The 19,219-nt window shown below is 41.4% G+C and overlaps 1 long non-coding RNA gene across 1 annotated transcript; it reads right to left on the bottom strand.

Annotated features, from left to right (window-relative positions):
* Positions 1-15,735: 15,735 nt before the first annotated feature.
* LOC138979724 (uncharacterized) lies at positions 15,736-17,927 on the bottom strand. Its single transcript, XR_011460112.1, has 2 exons — positions 17,823-17,927; positions 15,736-17,390 (listed from the first exon to the last, which is right to left on the bottom strand). It is a non-coding gene; the product is annotated as an uncharacterized lncRNA (long non-coding RNA).
* Between the last annotated feature and the right edge of the window lie 1,292 nt (positions 17,928-19,219).

The following is a 19,219-nucleotide window of genomic DNA, read 5'->3' as shown; positions in this document are numbered from 1 at the left end:
CTCTCCCTCTCTCAGAAGACGGCCAGTCTTCAACAAAAAAGAGGTAAAATTAAAATACAAAAAAATAAATCCCAAATCCAGGATTACTCGGTCAGAGGAGGTCGGCGCCAGAAATCTGCATCCATCGAGAACGTTCTGGAAAATGCTAAGTTTTCTTTCTCGTCAAAGTTCCGCTGAGGAATTACCCAGATGAAGATAACAAAGTTACATACTGCCTGTGCGCAGTCTACCACTGCTATAAATCTAGAGCCAGGTTGCCGGCAAAATGTCTCAGACACGGACCAGGCTTGTCCCAAAAAAAGGGAAGAAAAAGAAAACGACAGGGAGACGAAAAATGTGTGTGGACAGGATTTGGGTGTGGAATTTGGTTGCGATCATTTTTTTTCTTTATGTGAATTTCTTCTTTTTTTTCTTCTTCGTCTGAACTAATCTGTCGACTCTATCCCTGTGTGTGTGTCTCTGTGTGTGTGTGTGTGTGTGTGTGTGTGTGTGTGTGTGTGTGTGTGTGTGTGTGTGTGTGTGTGTCTCTCTCTCTCTCTCTTCTCTCTCTCTCTCTCTCTCACACACACACACACACACACACACACACACACACACACACACACGCACGCACGAACGAACTCACTCACACACAAATGCGGAATACACTAATGCGCACACACACACACACACACACACACACACACACACACAAACCGTCTTCTCTTCTCTTCTCATCAAATGCCTGTGTCTGACATCAAAAACAGCTAAACTTCGTGATGCTCTATTGACTTTCCAGACTCCATGAAATTCACGTCTACAAAGAACGTCGCACTATTCCCTTTGCTGTGTTGGACACAAGACGAGAGCATTCAAGAAACGCTCTAGTGCGAGAATCACATGTAAAATTCACCTATTGCCTTTGACACGTTCAAAAAAACATGTGAGGCAAAATTACTCGCACTGGACACTGGAAATGACTTCGATTACTGAGGACGAAAGCTTACATTTACAAAATCAAAGCTAAAAGAGAATCTACATATAAGTTAACTAAAGAAAAAAGAAAAACCCAATGCACTTCTTGTAATGCATAAAAACACACAAAAAGATCTCTGTACTTAAAACAAAATCTAAGAGAGTCTACACGAAAATACACTACGAGAAACAACCCACTGCATTTCTTGAAATGCATAAAAACATTCCACAAGGAACTTAGTCGATAAATATCGACAGGGGGCGGACAAATGGTTTACATGTGAAATGTGTGTATATGGGTGTGGTTCTGAAACAAACAAACCATGTGAACCCCCCCCCCCCCCCCCAATCCCACCGCTCGCGGGCTGAACGACTGACGTCACATGTCGTTTCGGTCTTTTCCAGAAGAACACCGCGTGCTGACGGACGATTCGATTTGATCGCTTCACCACGCCTTTCCAACTATGTGCTCCCATACAGTTTTGGTAGATACATGCTTGTGCAAGTATGTTATTAGTATTACCAATATGAATCTTATTTTCCTTTCGATGGTCAGTTTTACTCACCTCTGTAACGGCAGTCACATCTGCGAATGCTGTCGAAGAATCTAACCGAAAGTAAACATTCTGGGAATCTACGCGCATCGGCCTTCACGCAAGTTCAATGCTGAGCCAATGAGCGCGCCGCGGCGAAGTTGGCCGCTGTAAGTCTCGCAGCGCTGGCTGGCTGAGCGAGTTGCGTGTCCATCCATATTTGGTCCAAGACCAGATTAGTAGGTGCTTGATTTTGGTATTTTGATTTTACATGACATTAAACCTTTCTTGGGGTTCATGGTCATGGCAACAGCCATAATAATATTATATCATGTATAATATTACATTTCAGCATATTTGAATTACATGTCATCATACCAAACTGTCATACATTTTTATTCCTACATCATTCTGATTGATCACAACCAAACCTACTATCAGTGGACACATCCAAATGTAAGCGCCTGTTCTTGACAACTTTTAATCGATCTAAAAATAGCAACTTGCTGGGCCCTTTGCCGCCAACAGACACTGTTTGGCCTGTAGGTAAAATGTACAATGTATTTTCTGATTTGTGCACAAAAGCTTTTTTTCTTTTTTCTTTTTTTTAACATAACAATGTTTAATGTCACTGTATGTTTAAAAGACCATGGTCATATTTGTAAAAAAAATGTTAAATTAGAAAATAAATAACATTTTGGTTCATGATTTTTCCTACACCTGTGCTAAAAATAAGAAATAAAAATGTCGGGTATATAAGTCACTCAAATACAGCTAGGAATGAATGGCTCGGTTTGAGTTTGTTGCAGTTGACCCTGCACAATGCGACTTATCATGTTTTTGTTGAACAATTTTGACGTCACCCCTCCCATAGGGTGACGTATTTCACAACTTCCTGTGTTACACAAACTCTGTGATGACCAATTTTGACGTCACCCCTCCCATAGGGTGACGGATTTCACAACTTTCTACAGATGAACAATTTTGACGTCACCCCTCCCATAGGGTGACGGATGTCACAACTTCCTGTGTACACAAACTGATGACGTATTTCACAACAAAATGGCGCTGCCCATGGTCAACCTCTAAACTATCCGTATAGAATGGGGGCGTCCTCGCCCCCATAAAAAGATCTCAGTGAAAGTAAATGGGGAAAAAGAAGATACTCAGAAGACGCTCAAGAGACACTGTTCCACAAAGAAGTCATCTTCAGCCATGGTTACTTCAAAGATACCACAGGAGTACGAAAGGAAACAGAGAAACGTGAAATCGATGATCAAGGTGAATGTGAGAGTGTGTGAGTGTGTGGGGGGGGGGGGGGGGAGGCTGTACATAGAGTGAGAAATCGGGCGAAAGAACTCTCGTCCAGAGAAACGAAGCAAGAGAAAGGGGAGAGAGATGATGATGATGATGATGATGATGATGATGATGATGATGATGATGATGATGGAACTTTATTGTTCAAGAATAGAGGTTTAAGGCTACGCCTTTTCTTACAACCGGTCCTTACAGAGAGAGACAGAGAGAGAGATAGAGAGAGAGAGAGAGGCGGGGGAGAGAGCGGGAGAGAGGGAGAAGGAGGGGAGAGAGGGAGAAGGAGGGGAGAGAAGGAGAAGGAGGTAATGGAGGGAGGGAGAGAGACAGAGAGAGATAGAGACACAGTGACAGCGAGACAAAAACAGAGAGACAGAGACAGTTACAGTGAGACAGATACAGAGAGACACAGACAGAGAGACAGACGCAAATACGGAGAGAGAATCAGCCTGCCTGGTCACATGTTTGATTTTGAATTCTGGTATGTCTCTACCTTTCCTCATACAAAAAAATACACACAAAAAACATTTCTCCCTAATATTAAAATGCCAATATTGTATGCATTTCGGATAGTTGTTTTTTTTAAACTGTTGTCTGTTATTGTGTATCAGTCCACCAGTAGGTCAACATGAAAACATGTTCTTTGTTGCACGTGCTGAAGTGAGCACGTTCACACTGTCACAGAGACAGGCGTGCGGACAGACAATACAGAACACGCTTGTCACAACCAGACAGAACCAGACACTCTAAGATAGGGACCAGGCGAGCAGAATCAATTTCAACGCCTCCGTCCCCTGAAGACGGAAACCTGCTGTCTGAAAGCTGACTAAGTTGGACGTTGACGATGTCTGATGAAGGTAAAGTGCCGCTAGCTAGAAGAGGGAAAAGTGCTGTTCACATCACGCTTTCTTTGAAGTCGGGGGCTTCCCAATCTACCGCATGTGACACAGTGCATAGCTTCGCAGGGCTTCGGCTGATTATAAAACTCAGCGCCAGACGTTTACGGTCATCGTAAAACTTGGGGCTATACTTTCGTGTTAAACTGGGTCACTGAAAAACTTTTAGGACAAGGAGGTCTACGCTCAAAACCTACTGACACAGCATCGCCGCGGCTTCCCTGAGCTTTTTGCAAAATCAGAGACTTTCAAATTAATTTTAATATTTAAAACTATCGTCTTTCTAGTGCTGGTAATCTTATTCACCGCCACCGATATATTTGTGGGGTGATTTCCGTTGAAAGGAGCATCTTTCCACTGGGACAGGTATCAACAATCAACAGTGTGACTAGTGCCGGTGCAGAGAGTGACACTTTTGTTGAATTAAATTTGCAAGTTACGAAATCAATTCACACACAAAATATTAGTAGTGTTACCACTATACACGGAAAGCAGGCTTTTTATTTATTTTGTTGTTGTTTTGTTGTTGTTGTGCGTTTTGAGGCTTTGTTTTGGGTGGGGGTTTTTTTTTGGTTTTTTTTTTGGGGGGGGGGGGGGCATACGTCAAAGCTGAAGGATGCAAGAAAGATGCTTTAATCCCAAGTACCACACATCCCCCGTCCCCACCTTCCCCTCCTCTGCCAAAAACGGGTGGGAGGGTAGACGGATGAAGGAGGTACAGCGCTATATCGATGGAAGGGCGCCTGATGTGACTGACAAATTTGTTCTCATGCATACTGCACGTGCACATTTTCCAAGTTTCAAACCACAAGACACACTCCAAGAGTTAAAATCACATTAAAACCGACAATTCTCAGCATTGAAAAATAAAACCAAAAATATATAAACACTGCTCTGCAACAGGACTTGACAAAGAAGCAGAAAGAAAGAAAATATTTCCACTACAGCGGTTACTTTTTAAAATCGGTTCAAATCCATGCTCCGTGTGAGCGCACATTTCCTCCAATCAAAGCGCACTTCTTCAGGCTGAACGAGAATTGAAATCGTCGTCCGGACCCTAACACCGTGAAACTTGAAGAGGGTTAGAGAAGTTAAGTCTTCCTCGAAGAACGAACTACGAAGAGTCCTGCTTTTAATGTTCGATCGAAAGTCTCTGCGCGCCTGAAGTTTGCTAAAGAAAGTTTTGTGAGGGTACAGGCAACAGCTAAAGAAACAGCAAATATCTCTGGCGCTGAAGCACACAACCTTCGTAGAAGAAAAGTATCGTGTAGCCATTTTCAAAGATCTGAATAAGCTACTGAACTTAAGTTCACATTTGTTCCTCTCATCACTATTGTCTGTTACATATGGTAATCATTTCTTTACTTTAAAGACTATTCCGTCCATGCAATTGTTTCTTTTTGTCCTACTTGTTTGTTGTTGTTTAGTGTTCAATAAAGGTTCCAGAATATAATCTTTTCCTTTTTGATTTTGGAACTTTATAAGTTTAACAATCTACCCGTTTGGACGTCTCGTAGGCGTAGTACGTTGTTCGTAGAGACCTTAACTGCCCTAATTTCCTGCAACTCGCTTCCCGGCATTCACTGGGTCGTTACGAAACCTTGCCATTTAGAAATTAATTTGCTTTTTGCACAAAAATCGATGCGGGCCGATTCACTGGGCATTAGTGCAGAGAGAGAGGCAGAGATAGAGAGAGAGAGAGAGAGAGAGAGAGAGAGAGAGAGAGAGAGAGAGAGAGAGAGAGAGAGAGAGAGAGAGAGAGAGAGAGAGAGAGAGAGATGTCTTCCAATTCCATTCACCTGAGCTGAAGCCACAGGAAGCGGGATATATAAAGGTACACTTGTGTTCTCATTACGCCTGGCTGTGAACGCAGTTTCGTGACGAATCATGAATCATTGAAGAGTTGGAAGAAAGAATGTGAAGTGGCTGTTTGGCGTTTTGTGTGTGTGTATAAGTGTGTGTTTTGTTGTTGTTGTTGTTGTTTTCTGGGTTTTTTTAGGCTTTGTGTTGGTGGGTTTTTGTCTAAAACAATTGGGGTAAGGTTGTTTTTTTGTTTTGTTTTTATATGTCTGCTTTTTCGTTTGGCTGTTTGCTTTTGTTCTTCGTTTTTATGTTAGTTTGGCTTTTGTTTTGTTATGTTTAAGTTGTTTTGTTTTGTTTTGATTTTGTTTTTTGGGATGGTCGTTGGGGGGGGGGGGGGACGAGGCGAGGTGCATGTGTGTCAATCTACATGTCAGGCTTGCGTGGACAGTGTAAGAAATGATTTGTGTGTTTGGCTTAAGCAAGGAATGCTTAATTGCCCCGACCAATCCCCTTTCCAACGCCCCCCCCCCCCCCCCCCCTACAAATCTTTTCAGCTTTCTATTTCTGGTCCCAGATGCTGTAAATCAAGTACAAGCCTGCCAAGTGACGAGAGTGCATGGGAACTGCAATGTTCAACCCCACGCCCTCACCATCAAGAACTGATCTGCTGCCAATACACCCGCAGTAGTACAGACAACTCGGGAATATCACTGCATATCACGTGACTACACTGGAACCCTCCTTTTCTGACCCCTAGTTTAAGATCCCACACACACACACACACACACACAAAATATATAGCTTTTTTTTAAATTCAACTATATGTTAGTCCATATCATCTGTATATAATTATGTTCCTCCATTTTTCGACGTGTGTCTGTGTGCATGCGTGCGTGCGTGCGTGCGTGTGTGTGTTTTGTGGGGATTTTTGCTGTCCTAAAAGGAGGGTTCCATTAAAGTGGTATAAAAGTGTTCCTGTTCACATTTTCCTTACCTCCAGCTTTTCTCATTACTCCGATGTTGAGATAGAAGTTACATGTATACAAAACCACCGGGAAAACGCTACAGTGTATGCATGTTGGCACACAGCTTCGGTTAACACTGACACAGGTAAGATGGAAGAGACGAACCCAAAATAAATATCCACATGAAGACTAAAAACTTGGCTAGGAGTTTGCACAGAACTTTATGCTGAACAGCACGATTACAGCCTTGTTGCCCCTTCATTATTTTATTTTATTCATTTATTAATGTTGATTACGGTGGTGTTTTTTTATGTTAACACTGGTACTGGTAAGATGTTTTACAAGAGAAGAACTCAAAATAAATATATCAACACGGAGATTAAAAACTTGGCGATAGGAGTATGCAGATAACTTTATGCTGAACAGCACGATTACTGCCTTGTTGCCCCTTCTTTATTTTATTTCACTCATTGATTGTTGTTGATTACGGTGGTTTTGTTTTTTATGTTAACACTGGTTCTGGTAAGATGTAAGAGAAGAACTCAAAATAAATATATCAACACGGAGATTAAAAACTTGGCTTGGAGTATGCACAGAACTTTACGCTGAACAGCATTATCTCGCCGTGTTGCCCTTTCTTTATTTTATTTCATTCATGTATTATTGTTGTTTAAGGTTATTTGGTTTGATTTGGCTTGGTTTGTTTTGTTATCTGCACATTAAGGAAGAACAGTCGACCAGCAAATTATGGAGGTTTGTTACCCAGGTTACGCTATACTTCCTGTGCGAGTGATACTTCACAGACCCAATAACACAAAGTAAGCCATGTTTTAACCTGTTGTTCAAGCTCCCTTCAAGTGGGGGCCCGGGTAGCTCAGGTGGTAGAGCACTGGACTTGTGATCAAAAGGTCGCTGGTTCGAATCCGGGCCGGGACGGACACGGGTCAACTTTATGTGCAGACCCAGAGACGGTATCCATCTCCCACCCCCGTGTCACGTAAAAGACCTCGGTCATTCTGCCATAAGTGCAGATGGCTGATACCACCTAAACACGCATACACTTGTGTATCTCATCTAAAGTCGGGTTAAAACCCGGGAACATGCCCCTAATGGCTTTGCCGTGAGGGCGTAAAACTTGAATTTCTCTCTCTCCCTTCAAGTTCCACACAAAGGAAGAAACACGAGTGTATACAGTTTTCTTGCAAACACACGAAAGCACTTCGTTAAGTGTAAGCACGTCTCTTGTTCTTGTTAGCAAATAATAAAACATGACAAAATAACAGCGTCAAAGATTACATAGCAGTGTTTATATACAGACGAACCGAACGTAAACGTCTCTTGTAACTAAAACGCACGCGCACGCACGCACGCACTCTCACACGCACGCACTCTCTCACACTCTCTCTCACACACACACACACACACACACACACTTGAAAGTGCCAAGGATTGCATCACAATGAGTATGCAGACGACTCAAAACTATACGTCTCTTGCTCTTGTTAGCACAAAAAAGCCCAAAATTATATCACAGCGTTACGACTCATCTCTAAACAAAACACACCGGATGACATCACATCCTATTCTGTGCAAGCGTACATGTAGGAGAAGACTACTCTTCTCCACAGTCTATGACTCTTTTCTGTAGCAAGAGTATTAAAACATCAGACGTGCTGCCATAAGAAAAAAGAGAAAAACTACTGGCAAAGGTTGAATAGAAAGGAGAGTCTCTCTGTTCCCTGCTACTGTGCAACGGAATGGAATGAAAACCCGACTTGGCACGAGCTGCACAAAATGCTGCAAATATCAAGTGCTGGGTGTTGCTGCTGATACCGTCGTTCAGTGTTGTTGCTGGTGGTGGTGATGGGGCGTGTGTTTGTTGTTGTCGTAGACGCTGCCGTAGTAGTCGGCGGAGGTGATAATTGGCTGACAGTACCCAATATTGATGGACTGTGTGATGATATCTTCTGCTATGGTCTGTTGAGACAGTGATATCAAAATCGAGACCGGAGGTCGAGATTTTGATATCACTGTCGAAACAGACCAATAGCAGAAGATATCGTCACACAGTCAGTCAATGTTAGATATATTGCTAATTCTCTGGACATTTTGTATTTACTGTAAAGAAATTACAAAAGTATTTGTCTCAGTTTTGGCTGTTCCATATCCCTCCCTCTGATTATTATTTCTGTTTACTCTTTTCTTGTACTTTTGAGTATTTCAAAATGTCTTTCTTTCAAAAAGTCTTTAGTCACTTGCTCAACTAAATTCTGGGATAATTACATTTTCATATATATTTGTTTGTTTTTAAATGTAGGTGTTTTTGTTTTTGAAGTGGGGAAGCAATAAAGAGGTCGTCGATATCAAAACTGATATCGACGGAAATGTCGTCGATATCACTTTTGCACTGAGCTCAGTTTTGCCCAATTGACCAATGGAAATCCACGTAACATATATGAAATAGCTATATTACCTCAAACAGTAGTCGAGATGATCAGTATGGTAGTTGTGAAAGATGACTGAGTTAGTGCTTTTGTTCTTGAGGACTATCGTAGATGTAAATCATTGTTGTGAAATCTCAGTAAGACAGAGATTGAAGGTTGCAGTCTGTACGCATGCCTGTCTGTCTTCTTCCAGAGTGGTCTGGGTGGCCGAGTGGAAACGCACCGCGCTCGGAAGCGAGAAGTTGCGAGTTCGACCCTGGGTCAGGGCGTTAGCAATTTTCTCCCCCCTTTCCTAACCTAGGTGGTGGGTTCAAGTGCTAGTCTTTCGGATGAGACGATAAACCGAGGTCCCTTCGTGTACACTACATTGGGGTGTGCACGTTAAAGATCCCACGATTGACAAAAGGGTCTTTCCTGGCAAAATTGTATAGGCGTAGATAAAAATGTCCACCAAAATACCCGTGTGACCTGGAATAATAGGCCGTGAAAGGTGGATGCAGCGCCTAAAGGCAGTCGATCTACTGGCCGATGTGAATGCGTGATATATTGTGTAAAAAATTCCATCTCACACCGCATTAATAGGTAACATGCGCCTTGAGTCGCCTTGTGTGGTGAGATACGTGCGCGATATAAATCATGGTAAATAAATAAATAAATGTGCGTGTTTGTCTTTCCGTACGCGTCTGTGTCGATGCCGTATGTGTGCTCGCATGTGTGTATATATATGAATGTGACTGTCCGACTGTTTGCCTGCCTACTCCTGATAAACATAATAAGAATCAACAGTAAGTTTTAAAAGCTTATAGTGCCTGCCTACGTGCCCGTCTGGCTGTCTGTACAAACATACACAAGCCAACTTTTTTTTACTGCAAACTGTTCGTTATAAATACTTAACAGCTACAAGCCCTCTCTGACAAACAATGTATGAATCCAACACAACTTTCCGCCACCTCACAGCAGGCAGACCGATAGATGAGACAGAAAAAGAGGTGGGGTGTTGATGATGAATGCATGAGTCGCTAGCGATGTGTGGTAGATAGGAGAATAGTACGTTGATGCAACGACAAATGACTCTTCTACACTCACTCACTCACTCACACACACACACACACACACACACACACACACACACACACACACATGTACACACACATGTACACACACGTAATACATGACGCAAAAATGCACCTGTTCCGACGCGGATAAGATTTGAAATGATCATCCTCCCACGTGGGATGTGTAAACACAGTGGTGTCATTGTTTGATAAGCTGGATTATAGAGCGCAGTCCCTTTTGTGCTATCGCTTATTCAAACCACGCTGCAATCATACAGTATGTAAATGCCCAGTTTACCGCTGTGTACCGCACCCCAAAATCCGTAACGGTTACTGTTATAGTGTAACAATGGTAGCGTTTTTGTTTCATGAACACAGCAGAATGCCCGATAAAAAAAAAACGTTACACAATAAAGTAGATGTGTACTGCCGGGCAGTACATACCCCAAGCGAAGTCGTCCATCTGTGTGTACATAATTCTCTCTCTCTCTCTCTCTCTCTCTCTCTCTCTCTCTCTCTCTCTCTCTCTTAAAATGTGTCATCGATGACGTGTTTTCATACTTGCTAATGCGGCAGGCTAATCATGACGTCAAATTGAAACTTCTTGAAGTCTCTCAGAAAGGGACATGAAAACCATGTGGGGGTTACTGGTTTGGGCTGAAAAAAAACCCAACTCCACCTAAAATTCAAGCGCCTATGGGGCTGAATTATGCAGCATAAATTGTGAAACATCAGGATATCTCACACTTTCAATTCTGCCATCATGTCAAATCTGACAACAAACCTACCCACAAAATGTCATAAATATCGGTGTAGAATTGAGACTTAACGGTTTTTAACTGCCAAAAATAAGTTTTTTTGACTGGAATAGTTTGTCTTGAAATTCAGTTTGGGACAACGGACCCACCCACTAAATTTCATAAAGATAGGTGAAAATTTAAATGTAACGGTTTTTAACTGCCAAAATTATGTTTTTCTTCTGGAAAAGTATGGAGTGAAAATCAGTTGGGGACAACGAACCTACCCACAAAATTTCATAAATATCGATGAAGAATTGAGATTTAACGGTTTTTAACTGCCAAAAATAAGGTTTTTTGTCTGGAAAAGTATGTCTTAAAGGAAAAGTCCAAGGTTTTTAAATATCCCCAAAAACTTGAAAATCGAATGCCAAATGTTACAAACATCTCCGGAAAAATATTTTAAAATTTGAAAAAAAATTGTTGTTGTTGTAGTTGAAGATTTAGTGTTGCAGGGCTAACCAAGACTAGTCGCCTGGGGTCAAGTAGTGGTCACGTGGTTTTCGGTGCACTGTGACGTCGGTGCACTGTGACGTCACAAGTTATTGTGTTGATTCTACCACTAGTACCAGCTTGATTTTCACACAGAAAAGTCACCACTGTATGCCCGAAAAGAATGCCTCGGTGGAGAGCAGCCGCAAACTGCAACAACTCGTCAATGTCCCCAGGCATTTCATAGCACACTTTTCCTCATAAAACTCTGAGTCTCTTGTGGAAATGGAAGAGATGTGTGCAGCACAAGCGTGCAGATTTCAAAGTGTCGGGCACTCTCTGGACACAGATTTCGCCATTTTTCTGCAGCACAAAAGTTGGCGTTTCATCCCTGAAACAAATGTTTTGACCACTGGCAGTGTCTTCCCTTCATAAAAGTCCGGAGAGGGCAGTATTACGCGAGGCTGGTACAGTCGACGAGCCATCGAAACTCCGAGGCGACATACGAACAGCGGATTATCTCACAAGAAGGAATGCGTTGAAGGTCAGAGTACATGCTTTTATTTTCATGCATATGTTCTGCGCGAACTTAGAATCCAGTTTCATTCTAGAATGGACCGGGTCCAGGTTGGAATTCTAACCCTGCGCAAGTACAGGGGTGCCATTCTAGAATGAAACCCTTGAATAAAGGGGGCCGTAATGTTTGTAGGTAAGACAGAGTTGTCTTCCCTTGAATTATCTCCACCTGCACCTTCCCTTTGATAAAATGGGGCTGATTTGTCTACCCCTGAAAAAAATCCTTTGGCGATCTTGCGATGTCATGTCATGTCAAGAAAGTTGACACTCCTGAGTACGCAATAAACAAAGGCAGACCATAGCAAGGGGGACTACCAGGGCGGTATTGTTTGCAGGGCAGTTGTTTTTGTGATGAGAGCCGGTTGCGGCCGCTTGCAATGTCAGCGCTGTCTCCCTCTCGGAAATGTCCGGTTTTTTGACAATTTTTTTGACAGACAGACAGACAGACAGACGGTCAGACCGACTAACCGACAGACAGACCAACAGAAGGACAGAGTGAGTTATAGAGCTGTTGTCACAGGTTTTAAAAAAAGTTGACATTATATCTTCACAATTCAGAAGACCAACTTCATGTATATGAATAAGATTAAAAGTTACAAGCGAGATCGGCAAAACACTGTCAGTCCGGAAATTTCCGTTCGTAGCGATCAGTGCTGAGTGTCTCTCAAAATCGTAATCACTTTCAGAACATCACAATCCCAATTCACGATGTCTTTGAGTAAAGTGTAAAAAACCCGGAAAAAAACCCCAACCAAACACACAAAAAACAAAAACAAACAGAAAATCCACATTTGTGGCTTTGGCTGTGTGATAGTCTAACTGAAATGACTATTCCAACTTGGACCCAAATTCCAACCTTGCGCACGGCCGATTCTAGAATGGACCAGCAACAAGGGTTTCATTCTAGAATGGCACCCCTGTACTTGCGCAGGGTTAGAATTCCAACCTGGACCCGGTCCATTCTAGAATGAAACCGGATTCTAAGTTCGCGCAGAACACATACACGTAAACATTGTTTTGCTGCGCAGCGAATACGAATTGGTGCAGAACAGTGTGTCTGGGTCCGGCTGATATTCGCTGGAGTACAGATGCGCCACAGGCTAGATCTACAGAGTTACAGAACGGTCTGAGCTGAGCTAAGAGTAAGAGTAAAAAGTAGTCAGGGTTGTGGACACGTAAGACAATGCGTGTGTCACGTTATCTATTCTATTCAGTCGCAAACTATCCCCTGATATCAATTCATGAAATTGGCAGCGTTTGCTGGAATCATGGTTTAATGCTATTTTTACCAGATCTAAACTTTTGGTGGATGTGCAACCGGTAAGGTAAACAGACACCTGCATGCTAGAGACAAGAAGATTACGAATTGTGCAGGGAATTAATCTTTCTGCATTGACTGAGAGACGCAAAACCAGTCTAATTGCTACAACATGGATGCACATCCAGACGACTTCCAGAGGGTGTCTAAATGTTCAGTGTACTGTATAGATCAGAAGCATACTTTCGAATTGATCTATACTCACACTCATTTTCTCTCTTCTTTTACTTCCAGACCTTTCATCATCACTCACGGCCACTGGTCAGAACAGGCCACTAGACATTGACACCGTGACCATTCCAGATTTCCCGGTTCTCCGTGATCACAACGCAACTGTTGACCAGTCCTGTTCCTACCGTCCAGAATCACCACAGGAGAACGTGCCATTCATCGTAAGATTTTTGTTTTGTTTTGAAAATTAGTGCCTTATCCTAGCTTTGCAAAAAACGAGAAAGTGTCTTTGACAGACACCATCCAAATAATACATTATGAAAACAAGTACAAGTTCATTTCTACTCATGTTAAATTAATCGTTTATGCTTTCTGTGCTGAGCGACATATGGATTGAATTTCTTTCGTAACTCACCTCCCGTCAACCTGCAAAACTATATCTGTCGAAGTAGTTTCAAATAAAAGTTAGTATGCTTCCGAATAAAAATATAAACAAGTCGCGTAAGGCGAAAATACAATATTTAGTCAAGTAGCTGTCGAACTCACAGAATGAAACTGAACGCAACGCAACGCAGCAAGACCGTATACTCGTAGCATCGTCACTCCACCGCCCGTGGCAAAGGCAGTGCTCGTGGAATTGACAAGAAGAGCGGGGTATTCGTTGCGCTGAGAAGGATAGCACGCTTTTCTGTACCTCTCTTCGTTTTAACTTTCTGAGCGTGTTTTTAATCCAAACATATCATATCTATATGTTTTTGGAATCAGGAACCAACAAGGAATAAGATGAAAGTGTTTTTAAATTGATTTCGAAAAAACAAATTTGATAATAATTTTTATATATTTAATTTTCAGAGCTTGTTTTTAATCCGAATATAACATATTTATATGTTTTTGGAATCAGCAAATGATGGAAAATAAGATAAACGTAAATTTGGATCGTTTTATAAATTTTTATTTTTTTTTACAATTTTCAGATTTTTAATGACCAAAGTCATTAATTAATTTTTAAGCCACCAAGCTGAAATGCAATACCGAAGTCCGGGCTTCGTCGAAGATTACTTGACCAAAATTTCAACCAATTTGGTTGAAAAATGAGGGCGTGACAGTGCCGCCTCAACTTTCACGAAAAGCCGGATATGACGTCATCAAAGACATTTATCAAAAAAATGAAAAAAACGTTCGGGGATTTCATACCCAGGAACTCTCATGTCAAATTTCATAAAGATCGGTCCAGTAGTTTAGTCTGAATCGCTCTACACACACACACACACACAGACACACAGACACACAGACACACGCACATACACCACGACCCTCGTTTCGATTCCCCCTCGATGTTAAAATATTTAGTCAAAACTTGACTAAATATAAACAAGTCGCGTAAGGCGAAAATACAATATTTAGTCAAGTAGCTGTCGAACTCACAGAATGAAACGGAACGCAATGCAACGCAGCAAGACCGTATACTCGTGGTCCACCGCTCACGGCATAGGCAGTGAAATTGACAAGAAGAGCGGGGTAGTGGTTACGCTATGCTGCATAGCACGCTTTTCTGTACCTCTCTTCGTTTTAACTTTCTGAGCGTGTTTTTAATCCAAACATATCATATCTATATATTTTTGGAATCAGGAACCGACAAGGAATAAGATGAAAGTGTTTTTAAATTGATTTCGAAAAAAAAAATTTGATAATAATTTTTATATATTTAATTTTCAGAGCTTGTTTTTAATCCGAATATAACACATTTATATGTTTTTGGAATCAGCAAATGATGGAGATAAGAGAAACGTACATTTGGATCGTTTTATAAATTTTTATTTTTTTTTACAATTTTCAGATTTTTAATGACCAAAGTCATTAATTAATTTTTAAGCCACCAAGCTGAAATGCAATACCGAACCCCGTGCTTCGTCGAAGAGTACTTGACCAAAATTTCAACCAATTTGGTTGAAAAATGAGGGCGTGACAGTGCCGCCTCAACTTTCACGAAAAGCCGGATATGACGTCATCAAAGACATTTATCAAAAAAATGAAAAAAACGTTCGGGGATTTCATACCCAGGAACTCTCATGTCAAATTTCATAAAGATCGGTCCAGTAGTTTAGTCTGAATCGCTCTACACACACACACAGACACACACACAGACACACGCACATACACCACGACCCTCGTTTCGATTCCCCCTCGATGTTAAAATATTTAGTCAAAACTTGACTAAATATAAAAAGGGTATTTTCTGAAATGTTTAATTATAGACCAAAACAAAACATTCACGAGTATGTTGTTGACCTGATAGTCTTTATGGTAGACAGCAAGAGTTGCATGTTCAAGAAGTTTAAGCAGTACATTTGAAAGAGCAAGGTAATTTAAGGTGGTATAATTGTAATGGTAGGTTCCACTGTAAGGCGACATGGAGGGTATCTTTGACGGACTCATTCAACATTCATACCCATGCACATCACCTCAAACACATAAGCTTTGTTCTTGAGTCAAATTTATTGGCTTCATAAATATTGTGAATTTTTGTCCGTTTGCAGATTGCTTACCTATGAATTATTTCGAAAATATCTTGCGATCTACGTACGCATAATGTAACACGTGAAGAAGAACATAACAAGTTCGTCAAGACGAATCTAATTTGCATTTCAACCCATTTGCCTTCCTTATTGTTAATTTTTTCTTCATAAAGACTACTTGAAATAAACAAAATGTTTAACCATTTCAAGGCCTCCGAACACGTTTAAAAAAAGGTCTTTGCTCACTATATCAGATCTGCCAAGGCTCAGTTTACACAGGAAAAATCATCTGTCGACTTGAACACATACCAATAATCAACAGCCTCACTGCTTCTTGGAGCTGGATTTTGTGTGTGGAATGAATTACACATGTGGCGTTTTAGAATATAATTCATAGAAGATGTACATTCGTGCAGAAAGGCTTTAATTTAACAATTAGGTCTTCGTGATGTTCTCTTAAAATAACTAACATGTGTTCCCTTTACCGGGCCTCTGAACCAGTTTTGTGAATATGCAGGTTAAACTCGTGCTTTTTCTGTGTTATCAGTGTATTTCTCATCCAGGCATGGATGCCTCCTCTTAAATGGACAGCCCTTCCCGTGTAAACGATTGGGTTCAAAATTTCAAATCTTACCAGGCTTTTACATGGGATTTGGCCATCCTTCCGTTTTGAAAAATACCAGAACTGAACACTCTGTATGGGTACTCTCTTTGCGAATGTAGAATTTTATGAATTAATTTCTTAAACGCCACACGTGTAAAACATTCCCTAAAAAATCCAGCTCCAAAAACCAGTCAGGATGTTGATTCCTGGTATATGTTCAAGTCAAGAGATTTTTTTTTCTATGTAAGTCTTCGCAGATCTGTGTAGTGAGCAATCCTGTTTTGAAAAAGGACGTGCCTTTAAGCCTGTATAGACGGTTTGATTGTTGAGATACCTGGTGGCAATGACCGCACGGGTGGCAAGAGGTAGTAATGCACAGATGACAACAAACCGACCTGCATTTAAAAAAAAAGTTCGGAGGCCTTGATAGGGGGAAACAGTTTGTTAATTTCCAGAATCTTTATGAAGCAATAATGATCGAGAAGAAAGTCTGGCCTTGAAGTAAATGCAAATTAAACTATGTATACTTTTGACAAACTTTTTCTGTTCTTATTCACATGTTAAAATGTGTGCATAGATCGTTAGTTACTTCCAAACAACCATGTTTCAGGCAACAGGCAAACGGACAATACTGGACACAGGCTATGCTGACCGGCTCATGGACTGACTACCTGATGCTGGAGTACACCAACAGTGGAAAAAGTCTGGAACAAAATGTTGCAGCATGTGAACCATGTACCGGACCACGTGACAACCCAGTATCATCTTCAAACCATGCAGGAATCTGTTCAACCAAAGATACTAGTTCAACACAGTCACACGATTTTTAAAAGTATATTTCAGCCTTCTGTAGCTCAGGGAGTTTGAACCCCACTCTTCATCCGTTTGTGAAAGTATTTCTGATTGTTTTGACTGCACAGGTTTGGTAATGGTACTCTGATGCTTCTGCCGAGAAACCCCACTCGCTAGCGCACCAGCTGCCTGTTATGGGTAAGCGACGTGCCTGTATTTCCTGCAAAGCAAGACAGAATAAAACAGCAGCTTAGTTTGAGCTTTTAAGACATTCGTACCAGAGAAAACGTGTACGTGTTTGTTTGGAGAGGGCGGATAGAATCATAAGACACGCTGTGTCTATGTGACGTAGAGCAGGTTTTCAAATTCATGCTGAAGCACTGTGTGATCGCTATTCTTTCTGGCATATCTTACCTTGATTTCAGATAGACTGGGAACCGAAATGAGGATGTTTACAAGAATAAACTATGCTGATATGCATGTGTTTAGAAATAAAGAATAGCTTTAATGATATATGATGGTGTTTTTATTTTTTGTTAACCCAATGTGATATTTTCGTATTTGAAAACAAATTGTACACTGTTGTCAATTTTACTTTCAGATAAATAAATCTATCATAATGGAAATCATCTGTTTGTGTTGTGTTACTTACCCATTTTGATCAATGTTGAGTCGTCCATATTCCTGTGTGTACGCAATAGTATGCAGTTTGAAGGTAGTAGATGTCCGAGCAAACATAGGAGGATGGATGTGCTGTCATCCAGGTTTTCCAGATATTTGAATTTCGTTCCCTTGTGGACTGCACTGACACCTGATAAGCAAAATACACGTATCACTCTGTGATCATGGCAAAATGTATCATCTGTATGCCCCGTTCAAAACTTACCTTGAGATTCTAAGGTATAGATCTACACAGAAATTGCAGTGGATCACAAAAACAACACGAACAGTAGTTATGGAACACGAAGAGGGTCAAATGCTCGAGCAAGTACTCGCGCATTTACTCGAGCACTTTCGAAACTGCTCGAGTAAATGCGCGAGTACTTTTGAATCGGAGATTCCCGAGTTGTACCGAAGTCATTGGTTGGGTTTATTGAAAACTTGACCCGGAAAATTTACTGAAACGACGCATCTGTAGTCGTCATGGAGGCGGGAAGGGCGGTCGCTGGGATTATTAACGATCGCATCAGGGAATTGGCGGACAGACCTACTGGGATGGTCGATCGGTAAGTATCAGTGTACTTTTAAATTCAAATTGTTAACTTTTTTGGCTTTGGCTCGCCTCGGCTCATGTGCACGGTGTCTCAAGAGGTCGCTCGCATGGCAACGTTAGAACGTATAATCATTCCGCGACAAGTTTTTGCTTTACCCGCTCGTTACTTCTCGGAAATACGCGAGAAAGTACTCGCGCATTTAAATGCGCGAGTACTTTGAAAGTGCTCGAGCAGTTCTGAAAGTGCGCGAGCAGTTTGAAACTGCTCGAGCATTTTCAAAAGTGCTCGCGCATTTCCTCGAGCAGTTTCGAAAGTGCGCGAGCATTTTCAGAAGTACTCGCGCATTTACTCGAGCAGTTTCGAAAGTGCTCGAGTAAATGCGCGAGTACTTGCTCGAGCATTTGACCCTCTTCGTGTTCCATAAGTAGTACATATATTCAGTTTAAAAATTCATGCAATGAGAGTCAATAACCCGATTTAACCCCAGGTAGATTCAGGGTCCCACTGACTGAATCTCATATGGTTGCTTTTCGGCACACACCACACATTTTTAATGGGACTGTGGGGTTTTGTTAATACAGTAAAATATATAGTAGCAACGTACTGTCTGTTCGTGACGTTTGAGAATACCGATCTATGCACTAACGCATTGTCTTTTTGTAGTGTGACTGTCCGATATTGCGTACTCCTAAAAATCAATGATCAAAAAGTTTGAACTGCTGTAATCGTGTTTCAGCATAATATGTCTGACAGTGCTTATTTGCTTCCAAAACGGCTTGCGATATCACGCCATCAGCGTTTCTCCACTGCTCAGAAAATCTTATGATTTCAGATC

This window comes from Littorina saxatilis, linkage group LG11 (genome assembly GCF_037325665.1).
Source record: "Littorina saxatilis isolate snail1 linkage group LG11, US_GU_Lsax_2.0, whole genome shotgun sequence".
Classification (NCBI taxonomy): domain Eukaryota; kingdom Metazoa; phylum Mollusca; class Gastropoda; order Littorinimorpha; family Littorinidae; genus Littorina; species Littorina saxatilis.
Note: the sequence above shows the minus strand (reverse complement) of the source record. Positions and strands in the feature narration are given on the sequence as shown.